At 42.2% G+C, this 16,062-nt stretch overlaps 1 protein-coding gene across 1 annotated transcript in view; it reads left to right on the forward strand.

Annotated features, from left to right (window-relative positions):
- Nom1 (nucleolar protein with MIF4G domain 1) overlaps positions 1–16,062 on the forward strand; it is a 40,500-nt gene that overhangs the window by 23,330 nt on the left and 1,108 nt on the right.

Consider the following 16,062-nt stretch of genomic DNA (forward strand, 5'->3'; position numbering starts at 1 on the left):
AAGGGGGGAAAACAAGATGAGGGGCAGGGTGGGGGGAGGGAAATGGGGATCAAGATATGAGAAAGGGTATCAATGTTTGTGAAGTAATGTACCTTCTATCTGGTGAATATATTAATTACAATAAAAAATATATGATAGAGATTCCTTTCTTGAATACTTGTTTGTTAAACTTGTCATTTGAAATATGATGTAAAAATCAATGTTAATGAATTCTTTAATAAAAAAATATATATATATGAAAAAAAAATAAACTTCCTTGTGCTTAAATCTGCTCTCTGGGCCGGGAGTTTAGCCTAGTGGTAGAGAGCTTACCTAGCATGCATGAAGTCCCGGGTTCGATTCCCCGGTACCACATACATAGAAAAAGCCAGAAATGGTGCTGTGGCTCAAGTGATAGAACTCTGGCCTTGAGAAAACCCAAGGACAGTGCTCAGGACCTGAGTTCAAGGCCCAGGACTGGCCCCTGATGTGGTGAACTAGACCCAGTAGCAAAAATTTCTCTCCCAAATCTTCCTTGCAGAGCCCTGAGCTCTCTGGCTTCAAAGAACTGAGCATCAAGTCAAAGCTCATTTGTGTTCATATCCTTGTCAAAGTATAGAAATCTAAAAATGAGCCCCAGATGTCATATCATACCTGGTCAAGAAAAAAAGGAATAGGGGCTGGGAGTGTGGCCTAGTATCAACATGTTGAGAAATATTGGATTAAATGGTTTATAACATAGAAAAGCATATACTTTTCAAGTCAACAAATCTAAGGGACATGGAAAAAAGTGTGGATGAATGGATGGAAATCACTTTTAGTAAAGCAACAGATTTCCAAGCCTTTAAAAGTGTCCTATGAGGGAGCTGGGAGTTTGGCCTAGTGGTAGAATGCTTCCCTAGCATGCACAAACACCCGGGTTCGATTCCTCGATACCATATACATAGAAAAAAGCCAGAAATGGTGCTGAGACTCAAGTGGTAGAGCTCTAGCCTTGAGAAAGTCCAAGGACAGTGCTCAGGCCCTGAGCTCAAAAAAAAAAGTGTCCTGTGAGGCCAGCCTCGGAGCTATAATATGGCTTGTGTGGTGGGGAGCTGACAGGTGGTTAAATAGTCTAAAAGGGCAGTCGCCAGTGTGTTCAAAGAAAAATGCCATCAACCATAATAATGCTGTGCGTTTAATAAGGCCTTTGATTTGTGCCCCTCCCAGTACTTTAACCACCATTAATTATACCTTCCAGTACACCTCTGAGGTAGGTAAAAATTATTATGCCCATTTTACAAGAAAGACTCCTGCAGAAGTAGGAGTTAAGTACTGAGGCCACATGTAAGCTGAAGGCAGAGCAATTCCCACCCCTTAGGTCAGGGCAGGGGCTTCGCTATCCCTGTTTGCTCATCTCTCTGAAGGATCAGGCTCTGGAGATGCTTTTGCAATACCACTTCTAAGGACCAATGAAATTGATTCTAGCCATGGGGGTGGACTAGTGGTACAGTGCTTGCCTAGCATGCATGAAGCCCTGGGTTCAATTCCTCCATACCTCATACATAGAAAAAGCTAGAAGTGGTACTGTGGTTCAAGTGGTAAAGCTCTAGCCTTGAGAAAGCCCAGGGACTGTGCCCAGGCTCTGAGTTCAAGCCTCTGAACTGGCAAAGAAAAAAGAAGAGGAAGAGGAAGAAGGAGGAGGATGAGGAGAAGGAGGAGGAAGAGAAGAAGAAGAAGAAGAAGAAGAAGAAGAAGAAGAAGAAGAAGAAGAAGAAGAAGAAGAAGAAGAGGAGGAGGAGGAGGGAGGAGGAGGAGGAGGAGGAGGAGGAGGAAGAGAAGGAGGAGGAGGAGAAGGAGGAGGAGGAGGAGGAAGAGAAGGAGGAGGAGGAGGAGGAGGAAGAGAAGAAGAAGAAGAAGAAGAAGAAGAAGAAGAAGAAGAAGAAGAAGAAGAAGAAGAAGAAGAAGAAGAGGAGGAGGAGGAGGAGGAGGAGGAGGAAGAAGAGGGAGGAGGGAAGAAAGGAAGAAAGGAAGGAAGGAAGGAAGGAAGGAAGGAAGGAAGGAAGGAAGGAAGGAAGGAAAGGGCAACTAGGAGAGTCTGGTCTAGTGGTAAAGCAGGAAAAAAAAACATAAGTGTACATGTAGGACTGACTTTGATTCTTAAGTACCATATAAACAAAAAAGGCTGGAAGTGGCACTGTGGCTCAAATGGTAGAGTGCTAGCCTTGACCAAAAGAGGCTCAGTGACAGTGCCTACATCCAGAGTTCAAACTCCAGGACTGGTAAAAAAAAGAAAAAAGAAAAAATTTGAGGGTAAATGAAGGGAAAAATTGGCTATTCTAGATGGAAAATATAAAAGTGTTCATTGCACTATATTTTTTTCTTTTGTATTAAAGAATTTATTAACATTGATTTTTACATCATATTTCAAATGATGTATTTAACAAACAAATATTCAAGAAGGGAATCTCTATATACAATCACTGGCACTTAGATTTTAGAACATAATCAAAATTAGGCTGAGGGTTTGTATGTCATAGATACATAATAATCTATCTAATAAAATATTATGTCTATAGAGTCATAAATTTTTATGTCTATGTAGCTGTGCTTATATTTCCAATACCATGTCCCTAGCATTGGGTAGGCAAATATTGAGTCCTCGCTCTTGTACTGTTTGGATCTAATAGCCACATATTAAGGATAGCTTTTGTTCCTTTGGTCTTGACTTATCTCACTCAACATGATTCACTCTAGATTTATCCACTTCCCTGCAAATGCTATCATTTTATCTTGTCTGTTGGCTATGAAGAATTCCACTGTGTGTGTATATATATATATTATATATATATATACCACATTTTTGTATCCATTCATCTGCAGTAGGGCATCTGCATTGTTTCCATCGTCTGGCTATTGTGAATAGTGCAGAGATGAACATAGCTGAGCAGGTGTCCTTATCATATCCTGGGTTATGATGCTCAGGATAGATGCCCAGAAGTGGTATGGCGGGATCATAGGAAAGGTCAATTCTCAGTTCTTTAAGAATTCTCCACACTGCTTTCCAGAGTGGCTGAATTAGTTTATATTCCCACCAGCAGTGCAGTAGGGTTCCTTTTTTTCCACAAACCCCGCCAGCATCTGTCATTGAGTTCAAAATCCTGGCCATTCTTGTGGGGGTAAGGTGGTATCTTAGGGTTGTTTTTATTTGCATTTTCTTTATGACCATGGATGATGAGCATTTTCTCATGTTTTTCTGCCATTTTAACCTCTTCTTTTGATAAGTCTCTCTTTAGTTCCCTTGCCCATTTAGTGGTTGGTTTATTGTGTTTGGGGGAAGATTAGTTTCTGAGTTCCCTGTAGATACTGGATATTAAGCATTTGTCTGATGTATTTTTGGTAAATATATTTTCCCAGTTGGTTGGCTGTCTTTCTACTTTAGTAGCTACGCTTTTATCTGCATTGCACTATATCTTAAAATTATCTTCAGTTTGAAATTATTTCCTTAATTGTGGTAAAATGCATATAACAAAAATATGTATACATTTAAGACTAAGTACATTCATACGGTTGTGTCAAATCTCTGGAACCTTTTTATCTTATAAAAGTGAAGAGTCTAGGGGCCGGGAGTTTGGCCTAGTGGTTAAAGTGCTTGCCTAGCATGCATGAAGACCCGGGTTTGATTCCTCGGTACCACATATAGGAAAAAAAAAAGCCGGAAGTGGTGCTGAGGCTCAAGTGGTAGAGCTCTAGCCTTGAGAAAGTCCAAGGACAGTGCTCAGGCCCTGAGCTCAAGCCCAGGATTGGGGAAAAAAAAAGTGAATAGTCTATGGGAGAGTGGGCAGATGAATAGTCATAATATTCACTGTATATGTATGAAATGGAGCTAGGCAACTTGAAAGCTATTACGATAGATGGGGTGGAGAAAGGAAGGGATGCGTGACTGACATTGGTCAAGATGCCTTGTATTAATAATCTGACATGTTGAATCAAAACCCCTTTGTACAACTATTTAGAGATAATTTAGCCAAGGACTGGTGGCACACACCTGCAATCCCAGCTACTCAGGTTCTAAGTAGCTGAGATCTGAGGATCCAGGTTCAAAGCTAGCCCAGGCAGGATAGTTTATGAGACTCATATCTCAAATTAATCACCAAAAAGTCAAAAGTAGAGCTTTGGCTCAAGTGTTAGAACACCAGCCCTGAAAAAAAGCTAAGGGACAGCACCCAGGCCTTGAACTTAAACCCTAGAATCTCTGCAAAATTAAATAATACTTAGGAAAAACAAACTGAGCAGAGTGCCGTGGCTCACGCTTATAATCCTAACTACTCAGGAGGCTGAGATCTGAGGATTGTGGTTCAAAGCTAAGATGGACACTAAAGTCCCTGAGACTCTTATCTCCAATTAACCAACAGAAAACCGGAAGTGGTGCTCAAGGGGTAGGACGATAGGTTTGAGCTGAAGAGCTCAGGTGTAGCACCCAGGCCCAGAATTCAAGCCAGAAGAAGATGAAGAAGAAGGAGGAGGAGGAAGAGGAGGAGGAGGAGGAGGAGGAGGAGGAGGAGGAGGAGGAGGAGGAGGAGGAGGAGAAGGAGGAGACAAACCTAAAATCTAATTTTATTAAAAATAAGATAATTTGGGGCCGGGAGTTTGGCCTAGTGGTAGAGTGCTTGCCTAGCATGCACGAAGACCTGGGTTCAAGTCCTTGGTACCACATACATAGAAAAAAAAGCCGGAAGTGGTGCTGAGGCTCAAGTGGTAGAGCTCTAGCCTTGAGAAAGTCCAAGGACACTGCTCAGGCCCTGAGCTCAAGCCCAGGACTGGCAAAAATAAAAATAAAAAATAAGATAATTTTTAATTGTATAAGTTAAAAAGTAAAACTTTGTGCCATCACATATCTCGCCTTTCCTCCTTTCCCTACCTTACGGCACCACCATTCAACTTTCTACCTCTATCTCATGGTATACATAGACCATATTCTTTTATCCGTTCATCCATGGATGGTCACTGAGCTTGCTTCTACTGCTTGGCCACAGTGAATTAAAATGTTGTGAACATGAATACATAAGTATATTTTTGAGACTGATTTCTTTGAATTATATAACCAGAAGTAGAATTCTGGGATTCTATCTTTAATAAGGGAGCCAAAAAAATAGAATGGAAGAAAGACAGCCTCTTTAACAAGTGGTGCTGGCAGAACTGGTTAAGCACCTGCAGAAAACTAAAGTTGGATCCTTCTTTGTCACCCTGCACCAGGATTAACTCCAAATGGATCAAAGACCTCAAAGTAAAAGCAGATACACTGAAAACTTTATAAGAAGGAATAGGAAATACACTAGGCCTCCTTGGCACAGGTCAAAACTTTCTTAATAAAGACACACACAAATCAAAGACAGTTTGGATAAGTGGAACTGCATTAAACTGCAGAGCTTCTGTATGGCAAAGGACATAGCTAGCAAGCGAAATAGAAAGACCACAGAGTGGGAAAAGATCTTCACTAACCATACAACAAAGGCCTCCTTATATCAAAAATATATCAACAGCTCAAAAAATTGAATCACTCCAAAAGTAAACTCCAAAGAAACAACCATCCCATTAAAAGATGGGCCAAAGACTTAAAAAAGTCTCCTCTGAAGAAGAAATAAGAATGGCCTATAGGCACATGAAGAAATGCTCAACATCTCTAGTCATAAAAGAAATGCAAATCAAAACAACTCTAAGATTCCACCTCACTCCAGTTAGAATGGCCAGGATCAGGAAAACGAATGACAACAGATGCTGGAGGGGATGTGGCCAGGAGGGATCACTACTACACTGTTGGTGAGAGTGCAAACTTATTCAACCACTATGGAAAGCAGTGTGGCAGTGCCTCAAAAGACTAAACATAGAGCTCCCCTATGACCCAGCAATTCCACCACTTGGTATTTACCCAATTGTCCAGACACAAGGACATACTAAATCCACTAGCACAATGATGTTCATTGGAGCACTATTTACCATAGTGAAGATATGGAACCAACCCAGATTCCCTTCAGTTTATGATCAGGTCAACAAGATGTGGTATTTATACACAATAGAATTCTATACTGCCATCAGAAAGAATTACATCATCCCATTTGTAAGGAAATGGGGAGCTCGTGGAGAACTCATGTAGGCTGTGTGGAGCCTCTAATTGGATCTGGGAATTCAAATGGTCCATGGACTGCCTGGGGATCACAAGAATCTCTCTCTTATTAACCCCACTACCTTCCCTGCGGGCCCCTCTAATCTAGCAGTAGCTTGGCTTATCTTGTACTTCAATAAATGTTTGTCATTTTGTTCCTCCTTCTGTGTTTATGGACTCATTCTTCAAGACCCACAGAGGCTGAGATCTATCTGATGATCCCAGTTCAAAAACAGCCCGGGCACTAAAGAAAGTGAGACTCTTATCTCCAATTAATCACTAGAAAAGCAGAAGTGGCCTTGTGGCTCAAGGGGTAGGGCTTCAAGGGACAGCTCCCAGGCCCAGAATTCAAGCCCCACAACCAACTCCCTCCCCCCACAAAAAAGAGCAGTGGAGGTTCATAATGGTTACTGTAGGGAACCAGAGCTAGTCACGTATGAGACTGCTGGATGAGTTACTGGGCACAGAGTTTCACTCTAACCAGGGAAGGCAGAAAGAGGATGGAAGTCAAGAAAGAGGATGGAAGGAGAAGGGAGCCTAGTCCTGGGAAGAATTCATGGATGAACCAAGGAAAATAGAACAGCACCTGTCCTGTCAGGGCTAGGAAACACATTGACTATGAGGGAATCAATGCCTGAAACTCACACTATGGCTTAAATGCAAAGGAAAAAAAAAAAACAAAATAGCCACAAAGACTTGCCTCTTCTCCCTCCTGCTTCTTTTTAACCAAAAGGCAAGTTTCAGATTAGCCTGAGCACAGAATTCCTTTCCAGGAACTATAATCGCACTATGTAGTCCTAGATCACCACCTTGTGGTGGTATTAGACTCTTTCTTTTTTGCCTTGCTTTCTCGATTTCTCTTTCTTCCTTTTTCGTTTCTTTCGTGTGCGGGGGTGGGGGGGATATAAGGTACTAGGGTTTGAACTCAGTCATTTGAATTTGTTAGGATGGCATTCTACCACTTGAGCCATAAGTCTAGCTGTTTTCTGCTATTTTGAAGATGGAGTCTAGCAAACTTTTCATCTCAGGATATCTTTGAGACATCAGCCCTCTAAGTAGCTAGGGCTTAAAAAAAAATAGGCCACCAATACCCAGCTTAGTTTATTATTCCTTTTATGGTGTCATGTTTTACTTACTCACCTTTGTCAAGCATGGCAACCTTCTTGTGGTTAGTAGAACTTTTTATGCTAAAATATTCAACATGTTAAGTTACAAAAGCTAAAAACAATAATTATTTCATTTAGATGGTAAAACCAGCACACACACACACATACACTTCACAGTTTAGTATAGTTTGTATGATCCTGAGCCTTTCTATGAACCAACAGGTAGGAACTACATAGTAAATGTTCTGTAGTACCTGATTTCAGATCATTACAGTGATCATAATTCTGTCATTCCTCTAATACATTCAATAACTACTCTTGTTTTGATCACTAAAAACAAGACCTAAAAGCAACAACTGCTCAATAAGCTAACACTACAAACTCCTTAACTCAAAATGACAGTTCACTCCTAAAAAGCTAAATGGAATTGAGCACTGGCGAGTCAAGTTTGTAATCCTAACTACTCAAGAGACCGAGGCCCATCGAATCACAGTTTTGAGCTAATCCTGGGCAGAAAAGTCTGAGAAACTTCATTTCCAAAATAACCAGCAAAAAAACATAGGGTTGGAGGTGTGGTTCAGATGATAGAGCACCTGCCATGAGGAAGCAAGCCTGAGACTCTAGGTTTAAACCCCAGTACTGGCAAACAATAAAAATAAACCGGAGCAGGGGCGGGAGTTTGGCCTAGTGGTAGAGTGCTTGCCTAGTATGCTCAAAGACCTGGGTTCCATTCCTCGGTACCACATAGAAAAAAGCCAGAAGTGTGCTGCAGCTCAAGTGGTAGAGCTCTAGCCTTGAGAAAGACCAATGACAGTGCTCAGGCCTCAAGTTCAAGCCCAGGACTGGCAAATAATAATAATAATAATAAAATAAACCAGGGTACCCATGTATCATGCTTATAATCCTAGCTACTCAGGAGGCTAAAACGTGATGATCAAAAGTGAAGCTAGCCCAGCAAGGAAAATCCAAGACTCTTCTCTCCAATGAACTCCAAAAACAAAAATCCAAAAGTGAGGCTAGAGGCTGGGAGTTTGGACTGGTGGTAGAGGGTTTGCCTAGCATGCACTGAGGCCTGGGTTTGATTCCTGGGTACCACATATATAGAAAAGCTGGAAGTGGAGCTGTGGCTCCAGTGGTAGAGCGCTAGCCTTGTGGAAAGCCCAAGGACAGTGCTCAGGCCCTGAGTTCAAGCCCCAGGACTGGCAAAAAAATGGGGGGGAGGGAGTGAGGCTAAGACTCAAGTGATAAAGCATTAGCTCTAAGCAAAAGAAGCCATAGGACAACACCTAAGGCCTGAGTTCAAGCCTCAGGACTAGCACAGCACATGTAAAATAAAAATAAAAAGCCAGTACTGGTGGCTCCCATCTATAATCCTAGTGACTGAGAAAGCTAAGATCTGGCTGGGAGCATAGCCTAGTGGTAGAGTGCTCACCTAGCATGCACAAAGACCGGGGTTTGATTCCTTGTTACCACATATATAGAAAAAGCTGGAAGTGGTGCTGTGGCGAGTGGCAGAGCACTAGCCTTGAGCAAAAAGTGTCCAAGGACAGTGCCCAGAACTGGCAAAAAAAAAAAAAGGAAAGAAAAAAAGGGAAAAAAAGAAAGAAAGCTAAGATCTGAGAATTTCAGTTCAAAATCCATGAGATTCTTATATTCAATTAACCACCAAAATATCTGGAATTGGAGCTGTGGCTCAAACAGAGTGTTACTATCAGCAGAAAAGCTCAGGAAAGCAACCAATCCCTGAGTTTTATTTGTTCAACACAGTGAATAAATAAAATTTAAATTTAAAAAATTAAAGCTAAAGAGGAAACATGTTTGTTCTTCACAATTGAGACTACACTGTCATACACATTATCCTACAGTGCACAGTAACAATATTTATTGGATATTAGCATAAATTTTATATTTCAAAGAAATCAAATGATCCAGCAAAATGGTTGTTCATTGTCTCTTCAAGACAGAAGAACTCAGTTTAAGAAAGAACTAGCTTTTATTGATGTCTTACTTTCAAATTACACATATAAATTTAGCATAGAAGTGATTAAATTTCTTTTGTTCAACATCAAACTGTCTTTCAAAGATTTCTGACAATATGTCCTCAGCAATTTTCAAAAAGTTTTTCTGAGCAAAATTACCATTTCTAGCTCTCTAAAAATTTAAATAACCTCTCTCCTTTTTTGGAGTACCACAGGAGTACCTAAGAATTTTCTTTCTTTCTTTCTTTTTTGTGCCTGTCCTGGGCCTTGAATTCAGAGCCTGACCATTGTCCTTGGTCTTCCTCAAGGCTAGAGCTCTACTGCATGAGCCACAGCACCACTTCTGGGATTTTCTGTGTATGTGGTACTGAGGAATAGAACCCAGGGCTTCGTAGGTAAGCACTCTACTACTAAGCCGCTCTCCCGGCACCTACCTAAGTCTTTTCTTTCTTTCTTTCTCTCTCTCTCTCTCTCTCTCTCTCTCTCTCTCTCTCTCTCTCTCTCTCTCTCTCTCTCTCTCTCTCTCTCTCTCTTTCTTTCTCTCTTTCTTTTTGTCTGTGTGGGGCTTGGACTCTGGGCCTGGGTGTTAACACTGAGTTCTTCAGCTCAAGGCTACCTCCCTACCCTTGAGCCACAGCACCACTTTCTGTTTTCTAGTGGTTAATTGGAGATAAAAGTCTTGAGGTCTCTAGTGCCCAGGCTGGCTTTGATCTATGATTCTCAGATCTCCGCCTCCTGAGTAGCTAGGATTACAGGTGTGAGCCGCTGCCCAGTTTACCTAAATATTTTCTATCACCACGTGGAGGCTTGCTTGGGAAGTCTCAGAAGAGTGAGACTGGTTACCACTGGTAAATACTGGTTACCACTTTGTTCTCCTTCCAAATTATCTCCAATAACCATGATGCAAAGGAGAGAGCATCAACTCTGAAAGCCAACACATGTGGCTTCATCCGCAACTGTAGCCACGTTCACTTGATTGTTCCAGGACTGTGTTTTGATGACTCTAGAAGGAGGCTAATTGACCTCACCTGAGGGCTGAAGGTGTGTCTCTACCGAGCATGTACAGGGCCTGTCCATCCCCACCCCCACCCCCACCCCCAGAAAAACATCACTTCTCACAAAGCAGAAGTGATTATTTATAGGACATAATGTACAGAAAGCTGTTCAGAACACAAGATGATTAGGCACGCGGGGGAGAGAAACCTGGGAAGGGGTATCAACGTTCAAGAAGTCATATCTGATGAATGCAATTGTAACCCCTCTATACAACACCCGGACAATCAAATACAATTTTGAAAAAAATATCCAATTATCATTGGAACATAGTTTTTCTCCTCCACCACTGTGGATCCTTCTCCATGCCAGACCTGGGAATGCCACAAAGAGCTGAGGAAGCAGGAATGGAGTTGCCTCGAGAAGCTTGCTTTCTAGATGTGCCTTCAGACACAAAGTGCAGCTGACCTGGCTCTATGTGTCTTGATCTGTAAATGCAGGTGACAATTTCAGCACTGCCCATGTCAAAGAAGAGAGGAGATCTAGCTAAGCTCATGAGAGCTCACCCGCCAGAGCTGCTGTTTTAAATCTTTTTAAGGACATATTTTAGCCTTATAAACTGACTTGCCTCTTGCCAGCCACCGACTGGACAGTGAGCTCTTTGAGGAAAATAGTTCCAGACAAATTCAGCATCTGTTGTTAACCCTATTAATCTAAATGCAAATACCACAGCTGTCATAGCTACTCAGTTCTCACTCATTATCCACCCTACCACTACTACCAGAACTGACCATCCAAACAAACTATTCCAGGTACCCAGCAACCTCCAGACTGTGGACAGGCATCACACTCCAGGCTAGCCTGGGGAAATGTTAACCTTGTGAGTATAGCCTGGTATCTCTCCCAACATGTTGGCTGCCAGTCCTGCCTGAGCCTGTGGAGGCCCAGGGCCCTTTGGTACTGGCTGGATTCTCTTATATGAGCGAGGGATGCTCTCAGCATACCTGCCTCTGCTTCTTAAGCATGCGTCCTCTGGGAGCGGACAGACCACTAGCCAATGCTTTGTGCTGAGCCAGGTGAAGGCAATTTGATGGCCTGGGAAGGATCTGGATTCTCTTTTTCTTCCTGGTCTCCTATCTATTTCTGCTCCTATCTCCACCATTCCCTTTTTCTGTGCTATACACATCTTATTCTTTCTCTCTCTCTTCTCCCTTTGCTGTCTGTTTGTCCTTTACTTTTAGCTTCTGCCCACTCTCCTTTCTTTCACTATTTATCTTTGTCGGATTTTCTCTCTTCATTCCTTTAGTGTGCTTTTCCCCTGGCTTTAAAACTTAGAGGGAGCTGGGAGTGTGGCTTAGTGGTGGAGTGCTTGCCTAGCAAGCATGAAGCCTTGGGTTTGATTCCTCAGTGCCACATATACAGAAAAAGCTGGTAGTAATGCTGTGGTTCAAGGGGTAGAGTGCTAGCCTTGAGCAAAAGAAGCTCAGGGATAGTGTCTAGGCCTTGAGTTGAAGCCCCAGGCCTGGCAAAGAAAAAAGAAAAAGACAAGAAAGAATGAAAGAAAAGAAAAAAAAAAGCCTTTAGAGAAAACACCTGATTAATTGGAAATAAGATTCTCACAAACGCTGGGTGCTTCTGGCTCATGCCTATAAGACTAACTACTTAGGATGCTGAAATCTGAGGGAAGTCAATGAGACCAAGAAAGTATCTCTTTTAAAGACTATTATCTGTTATTCAAAAGTTACTGCTCCAATATAACTGTTGGTCAATTATACTGTCTCCCACTTTTCACTTCCTCTTTTCAGTGCTGAGGGTTTGTGCTTGCTCCCACATCTTTGATCCTTTTTGCTCTAGATATTCTTGAGATTAAAAAAAATGCTTTTTTTTTGCCTTGGGAAGAGATATACCTAAAACTTGATCCCCCTGTTTTAGTCTTCCTATAATCACTGTTCCATAGCACAAATATGTATCATTGTGCCCGGGGTCTTCCATTGAGATGGACTTACATGAACTTCTTTGCCCTGGCTGGCTTGATCTCAGCCTCCTGAGTAGCTAGACCAACAGATGCAAACCATGAACCCAGCTAGTTTCTCTCTATTATACATGCCAGTGGCATCACATGTATAAATGAAAAACACGAATGTTTCTTATGATTTCAGAGTATGAATTCAACAGCCTCTACTAACTAGCTAGGCGATTCAAGAAATCATTTAACCATTCAGTGCTTCTGGACCCTCTTTGGAAAAGGGGATGCTAAGTATAAACTTGCCTCTCATAATATCTGGGAGATTAAATGGAGGAATAAGTGTAAAAGCATTTTCCATAGTGACTAGAACTCAGCAAGCCTCCCGAATAATTACTAGCTGTCAATTGTAATGACTGATGTTACAAACTAGCTAGAAAAAACCCTTATTCTTTACCAAACACTGAGGAAAATCATCAGACTGTTAGTTTGGCCAAAACAGATGAAGGATAGGGGTAATGTAATCTACATGGATTGATTCTGGAGAGAATGTATTATTCCATTATACACAGTTATTAGCAAGGAATCCACTTCTTACTTTGACATCATTTCAAGCTTCTACTACTATTTTAATGTGAGGTAAGGTACACAATAGGCTTCTTTCTTTATGTGTGGGAGTGGGGATGTGGTTAACTGAGGCTTGAACTTGACCTCATGCTCTTGCTTTGTTTTTTTCTCTCAAGACTGGTGTTCTACCCCTTGAGCTACACTCCCACTTCTTGCCTTTTGTAGATTACTTGGAGATTAAGAGTTTCTGAGCAGGGGGACATAGAAGCATGGTGTAGTGGTAGAGTACTTGCCTAGCATGCATGAAGCCCTGGGTTCGATTCCTCAATAGCACATACACAGTAAAAGCTAGAAGTGGTGCTGTGGCTCAAGTGGTAGAGCACTAGCCTTGAATCAAAGAAGCTCAGGGACAGTGCCCAGGCCCTGAGTTCAAGCTCTAGGACTGGCAAAAAAAAAAGAGCATCCAGGATGTGTTTGCTGGCTTTTAACTGGAAACCTCAGATCCTATCCTGTTGAGTAGATAGGCCTGCAGGCATGAGCCACCAGCACATGACTCTGGTTGACTTCCGTTTAGGCTGACTTCCCAGATGGTCCCACTGAGCCCCTTCTCCCACATGGATGGCTCATGTCCTCACAGAAGTGTGGGCTGGACACTGTGCCTTGTTTTCAATGAACACATTACAGGAGAGGTAATACAATTGCACCTCCAGAAAATGAAAACATGATGCCCATGTGACTAGCAAACACTCTCATTAACTTCAGTGAGGAAAGCTTCAGGCTGGAGATGTCCATTTGGTTAAAAACAGATGGAACTGAGCTACGTGGTGGTAGCTCACTCCTGTAATCCTAGCTACTTAAGACCATGAGATCTGAGAACTGAGGTTAAAAGCGAAACCTGGCAAATACCTGCAACTCTTGTCTCTGATGAAGCAGCAAAAAGCCAGAAATGGGCCAGGTACTGGTGGCTCACACCTGTAATCCCAGCTACTCGGGAGGATGAGATCTGAGGATCAAAGTACAAAGCTAGCTGGGTCAGGAAAATCCTGGAGACTCTTTTGGCAGTTCCAGGGCTTGATCTCAGAGCCTGAGCACTGCTCTTGAACTTTCTCAAGGCTAGAGGTCTACCAGTTGAACCACAGCACCATTTCTGGCTTTTTCTATGTATGTGGTACCAAGAAATCGAATCCAAGACTTCATGTATGCTAACAAGCACTCTACCACTAGGCCAAACTCTGGCCCTCCCTGAGACTCTTATCTCCAATTAACTACAAAAAGCCAGAAGTGGAGCTGTGGTTCAAATGATAGAGCACTCGCACACAAAAGCTCAAGGAGAGCACTTAGGCCCTGAGTTCAAGCCTCAGGTACAGCAAAACAAAACAACAACCATAAAATAAATAAATAAATACATCAGCCAGGGTCGTGAGTTTGGCCTAGTGGTAGAGTGCTTGCCTAGCATGCACGAAGACTCAGGTTCGATTTCTCAGTACCACATACATAAAAAATAAATAAATAAATAAATAAATAAAAATAAAAAAAAAAGCCAGAAGTGGTGCTAAAGCTCCACTGGAGCTCCCTGGAGTTCAAGTCCCAGGACCAGACCCTCTTCCTCCCTCCCTCAAAAAACAGTTTAAAACAAATAACAGCCAGGCACTGGCAGCACACATCTGTAATTCTAGCTACTCAGGAGGCTGATATCTGAGTGAGGATAGCAACTAAGGTGGTTGAGATCTGAGGACAATGGTTTGAAACTAGCCCGGGTAAGAAAGTTCATGAGACTTTTATTTCTAATTAACCACCAGAAAACCAGAAGTGGAGCTGTGACTCAAAGTGATAAAGTACTAGATTTGAACAGAAAAGCTCCGGCCAGTAGTGTGGCCTACTGGTAGAGTGCTCGCCTTTCATGCATGAAGCCCTAGGTTTGATTCCTTGGTACCACATGCATAGAAAAAGCCAAAAGTGGTGCTGTGGCTCAAGTTGTAGAGCGTTAGCCTTGTGAAAGCCCAAGATCAGTGCCCAGGCCCTGAGTTCAAGCCACAAGACTGGGGAAAAAAAGGGGAGCCAGGAGTTTGGCCTAGTGGTAGAGTGCTTGTCTAACGTGCACAAAGACACGGGTTCGATTCCTTGGTACCATATACATAGGAAAAGCTGAAAATGGTGCTGTTGCTCAAGTGTTAGAGCTCTAGTCTTGAGAAAGCCTAAGGATAGTGCTCAGGCCCTGAGTTCAAGTCCCAGGACTGACAAAAAAATAAGCAACAGAAAAGTTCAGGGACAGTGCCCAGGCCCTGTGTTCAAGCCCCACAACAACAACAATAATATATATATATACATACATATATGTGTAAATATGTGTGTATATACACAAACATGTGTGTAAACATGTGTATGTATATGTGTGTATGTGTATATGTGTGTATGTATATTTATGTGTATGTATATATTTATTTATTTATCAAGGGCTATAATTTTTTTAAAGCTAATGCTAGCTGGACCCGGTAGCTCATACCTACAATCCTAGTTACTTAGGAGGCGGAGATCTGAGGACCGTGGTTCAAAACAATCCTGAGCACAAGAGTCTGTGAGACTCTCTGATTAACCACCAGAAAAAACAGAAGTGGCATTGTGGCTCAAAGTGGTAGAGGGCTAGCCTTGAGCTGAAGAGCCCAGAAATAGTGCCTAGTCCTAGAGTTCAAGCCCCACAACTAACAACAAAATGTGGCAGTAGAGCTAGGGCTCAAGTGGTAAAGCACTAGCCTTGAGCAAAGAAGCTCAAGCCCTGAGACCAACGTAAACACATGCCAAAAAAAGCTATTACTAATGAATATATGAAACTCTGTAAAGATAGAACATACTCTGCAATTGACTTTAAATTGACTTCAAAACTTATTTATTTTCAGACGCGGGCTTGAACTCAGAGGTTGGACACAGTTTGAGCCTTTTTGTTTTGTTTTGTCAAAGTCTAGCTCTCCACCACTTGAGCCACAGCTCTATTTCCAGGGGTTTTTTTGTTTTGTTTTGTTTTGCTTTGATGTTTAATTGGAGATTAAGTGTCTCATGAACTTTCCTGCCTGGGCTTGTTTTGTACTGTGATCCTCTGATGTCAGGCTCTTGAGTAGCTAGGATTATAGACCTGAGAACCCAACTTAATTTTTTTTTGCCAGTCCTGGGGCTTGAACTCAGAGCCTGGGCACTGTCCTTGGACACGTTTTGCTCAAGGCTAGCAGTCTTCCATTTGAGCCACCGTGCCAGTTCCAGCTCTTTCAGTATATGTGGTTCTAGAGAATCGAACCTAGGGCTTTGTGCATGCTAGAAGAGTATGCAAGGTCTAACTTCAAA

This window comes from Megascapheus bottae, chromosome 12, assembly GCF_031878675.1.
Source record: "Megascapheus bottae isolate mThoBot1 chromosome 12, mThoBot2.hap1, whole genome shotgun sequence".
Taxonomy (NCBI): Eukaryota; Metazoa; Chordata; class Mammalia; order Rodentia; family Geomyidae; genus Megascapheus; species Megascapheus bottae.